General features: G+C 40.9%; 1 non-coding gene across 1 annotated transcript; it reads right to left on the bottom strand.

The window, feature by feature from the left end:
* Positions 1 to 8045: 8045 nt before the first annotated feature.
* Trnas-cga (transfer RNA serine (anticodon CGA)) lies at positions 8046 to 8120 on the bottom strand. The gene has a single exon. It is a non-coding gene; the product is annotated as a tRNA-Ser (tRNA).
* Between the last annotated feature and the right edge of the window lie 223 nt (positions 8121 to 8343).

Raw genomic sequence — 8343 nt, 5'->3', positions numbered from 1 at the left:
TTAGGCCCTTTCTCTAGCCATTAACGTTCCGGATCAACTGAAAGTGGAAGAACCACAAGAGATTGACTATAAATTAATGCCAGAAAGATTCATTGGAAGAATCCTAATTAATCCTAATTCATGCACGAAAGAGACACACTGTACAATATCTCTTCCTTCATATTCCCCCATCTCCCTGTATTCGTTGGGTTCTTTTTTTTTTTTAATGAAGTTGCCTACGTAATCCATATGGTCTGTACTTACAATTGCTAAGTCTTGCTTTTAAATGGTACTTGAATTACTTTCCATGTGTAATACCTCTTCACATTGCCTCACCAAGTAGTGTTTTCATTTTGCTTGGTTTTCTTTATTTGGCGCAAACTGTTAAATAGGCATAGTTTTGAGTATAGTGTTAATGTTTTTCTTGTTTTCTCCTTTTATATTTGTATACTGTTTAACTTCTAACTCTTTAAAATGTAGTACCACGACAATCTCAAAGCTGACATTTACTGTATGTTCCCTCACACTCCTCCACTTTCCTGAATTTATTCATGTCTGTTTATCTTACTGATATTGCTTAAGTTCTTCACATATTCTGTAGTTAAATTGATAATTCTTTCTTTTAATTGGTTTGTGCACCACTCCCCATATTCTGTACCTCCTGAAGTAGCGTTGTCAAGTACCAATTTTATTTTATTTTATTGGTTTTGTTTATTAACATAAACGGTTATTTTGGCTTGGTGTTCCAGATTTGTGTTAAAGTTGTTTCCTGTTTACTCCCTTTACATTTATTTACTGTTCAACTTTTTGCTATTTACATTGCATTACCATCACATTGTCAAACATGTTAGTTATTGTAGGTTTCTGCTTCAGTCTAGATGTGTAACTTCTTTTCCAATGTCGTTTACAAGCATTGTAATTTCTTTGGCGATAATACTCAGTAAATATCTGAAGATGGCCTTTCAAACCGAAAACCGGTTAACACAATAAAAGTAATACTGTAGAACAAAAGCGAACAAGCAATTTTCATTTATTATTTCCTGATTTGATTTTCAAGGCTGTAAAATATATCCTCTGGCAATAAATATGGGTTTTAATTAAAAATGGTCGATCCTTATCCAAAACAAAATGGACATTGATGAATCTAATACGAAATTACCACTAGCCATAGTCGCAAGCGTCCAGTCGAAGACGTGCTGCAAAGTGGATGGATGAAGGAGGAGCGTTGCATCAAAGACGAGAAGTACATTCGACGCATCATTTGATTGCTCTTCATGTTTTGAGATGTCCTGCGATAGTAATTTGATCAAGGGTCATCTCTTTGGCGCCAAGAGTTCCTCTCAAGCAGAGTTTCGTTTTGCAAAACCTTGCAATTCATAATTCTTCGCTCAAAGTTTGTGATAAATACCACCAATGCTTAACTAGCCACGGTGTGGTATACACTTGTCTTCTGATTAGACATACCCAGTCTATTATATAGGAAGGTACATAATATTGTGGGAGTAAAATAGTGAAACCTCATTTTTTTCACATTCGCAATAATTCTGTATTATGAAATAGAGGCATTCTTAGGCATGTTGAAAACTGCGGTAAATTGTATTTTGCACGATCATTTAGCCGCGAAACAGATAGTTCCCTGTGGATCCCGCGATCTCTACGTAGGAGACTCTCTGTGGAGTGTGTGAGTACGAAATAAGTGCTGTTAAGTGTAGTATCGTAGATAACAAGCTGCCAAGTGTAGAGAATGAGCCATAGCAGATTAAACAACGGAATGCCTGTTTTAAAAGTAATCTTTTCGTACACACAGTCACCTCAAGAAGTGAAGGTAAATCCTTAAGCTGATCAGAGGACTACAATGCTTTACTAGGCGTGATTGTACTGTTGCCTTCCTCCGACCTATAGTTTAAAGTGGACTCAGAACCAAGGAGCAGCTCGGCAGTCCAGCACTTCACCACTGAACCACTGAGGTATCTGAAATAAAGTATGTAAGCTCAGAAAGTCCTGAAAGCAGTTGCAGATTGCAGAATTCAGACTTCACATTTCCTGAGTATCTACTGAGCGAGAGTCCCATGTCCTCCATTTAGGAAACAAGGGCCAAAAACTCAATCTGTTGGGAACCCTGGAAATCGATAACCATCTGGGCCAAAGTCCAGAATTAATATCAATTGTCCAGACACAGCTCAATAATCCTTCTACTCGCAACTTAAGTGATTGTTTCCCTACGACCCAGGAAGGGAATGAAAAAGATCATGGAGTAGAAGCGAAGTCAAGAACATGTAAGTTACCCCTTATTTGGAGATTAGAGTGCCTTTTTCTTTATTTCCAGCTTTGCTCTTCCACATATGTGACGTGGATGTATCAGCGCTGCACTATGTGCGGAGTAAGGAGAGAGCGGTAGGTTTTCACGCTGGTTAGCAGAGCCGTTGGCCATCTGGCGCTTTCGGACCCATGCGATGAGGTGCCGAAGCAGAAATCGTGCGTGACGTCAACAGAGAGATACGTTGTGAAAGTATATTTATTCTGACGCGAATCAGCTAATTGTTATTTACAAATATTTGCTAACAAAAATTGCCTTTTGCTACTCAGACATTAGGACGAGCCTACGGGCCATAAAAACTATCTTTCAACAATTTTACAATGCCAGGAAACATTGATATTAATAAGTAAATGAATAACTTTAGCATAACCGAAGATGTACGATCTTATACGAACTGTGCCGATTGTAAGCTGAAGTTACAGACTGTGCGCCATAGTTGGCATTGGTCGATAGGATGCCTTTCGATCTAGTCATGCAGCAGACCATGCTCTCGTACCGTTATTACTTGGCTTACAATCGGTGTGCACAAGTTCATTTAACGGTGCTCCACAAATAAATGCACCATAATCGCACCCCGTGTAAAACTTGTTTGCATTTAACTTCTTCCCACTTCATCATATAAAACATACGACAGTAGTATTGCACTTTCAGAATCCGAAGGCGCAGCTATAGATCTGTCAGGGCACATAAAACTACGAGAGCATTTCCATAGAACAGGTAGGAAGTACTCCTACGAAGTGGTTCACTAAGCCAGTTCAAGGACGGACTGACTTAATTATCGCAAAATTCGGATGGGAAAGCGTGGCCAGTTATACTGTACGCCCCTTAAAGAACCATCTACGGACTCACCGGCTAAAATGAGACATTTCTGGAGGTTGCCTACGAGTGGGGGATTCTTGCAAATAGAAGCCTGGTTGGTAATCCAAATACACCAACAGAGGGTTTTAACCTTTCGAGAAGAGTATGGAGTACCCTAAACCGTGTGAGGACAGGTGTCGGAGGATGTAGGGATATGATGATAACATGGGCCCTCTCGAACTACTCTCTATACGAGTCTGGACCAGGGGTGTACAAATTCTCCTTCCAGCCTTCCTGCCCCTAACTCCGCGGCAACCACTAAAGTAGCTAAGCCTGCCGCAACGGAAACACAAAAGTACATGTATACTGAAATGCAGTGGTTGGAGCAGACCAGCCATAACACTACAATGAAAGCGTACAGAAGACACTGCTACGTAGCGTAGCACTGCGGGAAGACGGGCAGGCAGGCAGGCAAGGAAAACTGCTTTAGCCTGCTTGGGTTGGTCAGCCTCCCATTTCTGCTTTTCACATGCGGCACCTTGCCTGCCTGATTGGCAGGCATGGATAGGCGGTTAAAAGTGGAATGTATACTCCTCTGGTGTGGACTCAACAAATCGACGAACTTCCTGATGGAGTGGACTGTGCACGGCTTTAGTGGAACTTGAGGACATACGTAAACTCACGAACAATGTCACTGGCTGCCTTATAAACATGTGATATTATGTAAAATTTTGTATTATGTAATTCTGAATGTGTCCTATTTTATGGTGTAATCTCTTTTCTAATGTGTAAGTTCCAAAGGAATAAATAAAATAGTCTTCATATTTTTCCAGTTCTTCCCATACTGTCTGTTCCACTTGTGACGTATAATTTTATATACATATATATAAATTTTCGGTGCCTACACTGTCACGTCATTCTGTGTCACACAAATTTTTATTTTTAAAGGGGATCAATTAAGACTATTTCCATGGGTTCGCCCCTCAAATTTCTCCCTCATATCACAAATTTGTCGTCTGATGTAGTACAAACTGAAAATATAAATTCCTTTTAAAGCACAGTTTCGTATATAATTTATATTCAAAACCTTACACCTGTGTTACAGAACAAATCCTACATCGAGAATACTTTACACAAGTTTAAGGGAAGAAATGCTTCCGATAATTATTACAGTATTTCAAGAACGTCAAAATATGAACAGGCTGAAATGAACAAACAGTACATGAGACTATGTTAATCAATTCAACTGTAAAAAGCTAAGGAGCATATTATTAGCAAAATGAGAAATAAGCAAAAGTGAAATGCCAAACTGAGCACTTCTCAATTAGAAGTAAATCAAAACAATCAGAATGGCTGAAAGAGAGCACAATAACATGAGCCATAAACGAATAAGAGCTAAGCAAATAAGAGAATAGGCAAAAATGAGATGCCAACAAAGTGAGAGCTGGCCGAACTCCGTCGGCACTTATATACGGTTGCGCTCGTGGCGGCACCTCGCGGCCCGTACGCAACACGCGCGCCTGCGATCGCAATGCAGTCTTCGCGCTCGCGGCGTCGTCTAGCGGTCCGTACGCGGGTTGTGCGATAGCTGCCGCAGGTCGAACCTTAATCCATGATGTTACACACTCTATTTCCCAATTTTTCCTGTGCATATTTATTTTATTGTGATTGTTTATGTATTCCGTGTATCCTGTTTATAGTGTGTTCATCTTCCCTGCAGTAAGGGAAATGCCTTATACCACTGTTACGTAATTTAATTTATGAATTCCCTATTACATTTGTCAATTCTATCTTTTTACTCTGTTTCTGTATCACTTTCCATATATAATACCTCTTCAAGCACAACTGTTTTCCTGTATGAATTTTATTTATTTAGTCCCTGCAGTCGCACTATCCTCTATGTCCTCGATGGCTCAGCTGGGTAGAGTGTCTGCCACGTAAGCAGGACATCCGAGTTCGAGTCCCGGTCGGGGCACACATTTTCAACTGTCTCCGTTGACTTATACCAACGCCTGTATGCAGCTAAGGATATTAATTTCATTGTAATTTCATTCTTACACTTTTTTGCATCACGCTCGATGTGTAAAACCTATTCGCAGTGTTGTTCACCAATATTGCATCCTTTTTGACACCAGTCAGTTAAAGTCTGACCATGGCCTTGCAGGCTGAAAACAGGTAAACGAAATAGGTTGGTACTGTAGTAAATTCTCAATATTATGCTCTTCATTAATAATTCACAGTTACGAAAATTCTCTCTATGTACGTACGAGCCCATAGTTCTGCTCAGTTGTGACGCAGACCGGCCACCAGTAATGTCGTGAGTCGGCAATACTGGGCCGCACTGGAGTGGACTCGGACTGAGGCAACGTGCCGATGGGGGTGAAGGTCGGGGAACAGCTGCTGCAGAAAGTAGCGCGCCGCGACTGGTTTGTCGGCGTGACGTCTCGTCTGCGCAGAACAGGTTCTGGACGGCTTACAAATAGGCACACGCTGGTCGAGAAAACGACGGCTCAAGGTACGCACACTCGAGCGAGCCTCGTTCACACCGTTTGCTTGCTTACAGTGGGCTTTAAATATGTACGAATGGACGAGTGTTTTGAGTGTAACCAAAACATGTCTGTCCGTCAGTACTCACTTGCAAATAGCTGCTCAACCAAAGCTGTCCATTACTGTATATCCCAAGATGGATAAACATTTTAATCCAAGTTGTAAAAGAGAGCAATTTGAAGACAATATAGAATAAAATAAGAATACAATGTACATAGAATGGCAATGGTAACTAAAGTATTTATGAAGAAGAGAAATTTGTTAACATCGAATATAGATTTAAGTGTTAGGAACTCTTCTCTGAAGATTTTTGTCTGGAATGTAGCCTTGTTCGGAAGTGGAACGTGGACGATAAGCATAGGACACATTCTGAGACATCATGGGATAACCAATTCAGTATCTGGGGAAGTGTGTGTGTTGGGGGATGGGAAGGGGTAAACACAGCAGATAAAGATCAAGAGACGAGCACAGTAAGAACGCCCAAATGGATGTGGGTTGCAGTAGTTGCTCGGAGATGAAGAGGCTTGCACAGGACGTAGTAGCGTGATGACTTATATCAGACCAGTCTTCAGACCACAACAACATAGAAAGAAGGGAAAGGTAAATAGACGAAAATTAGAGGAGAAGCACCATACACCGCATGATATTGACTGAGCTCTGAAAGACTTAAGTCGAAGCTGCAGCGCTGGAATAGAGATATTTCCCCTGAATTACGCAGATCCTTCGGACAGTCAACAATGACAAAACTATTTCACCTGGTATGTAAGATATATGAGACAGGCGAAACACCCTTTCATTTCAGAATACTGTTAAGAATTATTCAGAGAAGAATGGAAGAACTAATGGAAGTCGAACTTGGGCAAGATTAGTCTGGTTTCTGGAGAAATGTATGACCACGCAATGCAGTACTGATCCTATGACTTATCTTCGATGATAGTTCGAAGAAAAGCAATCCTATGTTAATAGCATTTATGGATTTACAGAAAGCTTTAGATAATGTTGACTAGAATCCACTCTTTGAAATTCTGAAGGTAAAAGGGATAGAATACATAAAACGAAAATTATATGCAATTTATACAGAAACTAGACGGCAGTTGAAGGAGATGAAAGAGAAGAAATGAATAAAAGCGAGTGATACAGGGTTGTAGGCTATCCCCAATGTCATTCAACTTGAAAGTTGAGAAAGTCGTGACGGAAACCGACGAGAAATTCCGAAGGAAACTGAAGTTCAGGGAGAAGAAACTGAAACGTAAAGGTTTGCTAATATCATGAATCTCTCAACGACGTCAAATGACTTTAAAGATCAAGTGAACAGATCGGATAGTACCTTGAATAGAGGGCATAAGGTGGATATCGACAAAAGTAAAACAAGGGTAATGGAATGTAACCGAATTAAATCATGAGATACCGAGGAATTTAGACTACGAAATGAAACACTGAAATCAGTATGTGCGTTTTGCTGCTTCCTCAGCTGGATAACTGATGTTGGCCGATGGTTCAAATGGCTCTGAGCACTATGGGACTTAACTTCTAAGGTCATCAGTCCCCTAGAACTTAGAACTACTTAAACCTAACTAACCTAAGGACATCACAAACATCCATGCCCGAGGCAGGATTCGAACCTGCGACCGTAGCAGTCTCGCGGTTCCGGACTGAGCGCCTAGAACCGCTAGACCACCGGTTGGCCGATGTTGACAGCATATAAAATGCAGACTGGCAGTAACAAGAAAAGCCCTTCTGCAAACAGAAATATACTAACATGTTATATGAACCTAAACGTTAGGAAGTCTTTTCAGAAACTGTTTGTATAGAGTGTAGCCTTACATCGAATTGAAACGTGGTTGATAAACAGTATAAGCAAAAGCAAAATACAAGGGTTTAAAATGTGATACTACAGAAGAATGTAGAAGATTCGATGGCTACCTCGAATAACTAAAGAAGAGGTATGAAACTGAGCTAGGGAGAAGAGACTGTTATAGCACAACCTGACCAAAAGAAGAGATTGGTTGATAGGACACATTCCCAGGCATACAGAAATAGCCTATTTCGTTATGGAAGGAATGCAGGAAGTAAACATTGTAGAGCGAGACGAAGATTTGACTACAGTAAGCAGGTTCATTTTGATATAAGTTGCAATAGTTATTCAGAGGTGAAGAGGCTTGCACAGGATAGAGTAGTGTGGAGAGGTGCATCAGATCAGTCTTTGTACTGACGACCACGACATCGACAGTTCAACTATGACAGCATGTGTGGCACATTGTTCTCAGTCAAATAAGTTGTAATTGAAGTACAACTCTACTAGGACTGAAGCACTTGAATTATCTTTGCAGAGACATCTTTTACTAATGCAATATGGATATACAAAACAAAACGAACATGAAACTTCCTGGCAGATTAAAACTGTGTGCCGGACCGAGACTCGAACTCGGGACCTTTGCCTTTCGCGGGCAACTGCTCTACCAACTGAGCTACCCAAGCACGACTCACGACCCCTCCTCACAGCTTTACTTCTGCCAGTACCTCGTCCCCTACCTCCCAAACTTTACAGAAGCTCTCCTGCGAACCTTGCAGAACTAGCACTCCTGAAAGAAAGGATATTGCGGAGACATGGCTTAGTTACAGCCTGGGGGATGTTTCCAGAATGAGATTTTCACTTTGCAGCGGAGTGTGCGCTAATATGAAACTTCTTGGCAGATTAAAAC

This window comes from Schistocerca serialis, chromosome 2, assembly GCF_023864345.2.
Source record: "Schistocerca serialis cubense isolate TAMUIC-IGC-003099 chromosome 2, iqSchSeri2.2, whole genome shotgun sequence".
NCBI classification, from domain to species: domain Eukaryota; kingdom Metazoa; phylum Arthropoda; class Insecta; order Orthoptera; family Acrididae; genus Schistocerca; species Schistocerca serialis.
Note: the sequence above shows the minus strand (reverse complement) of the source record. Positions and strands in the feature narration are given on the sequence as shown.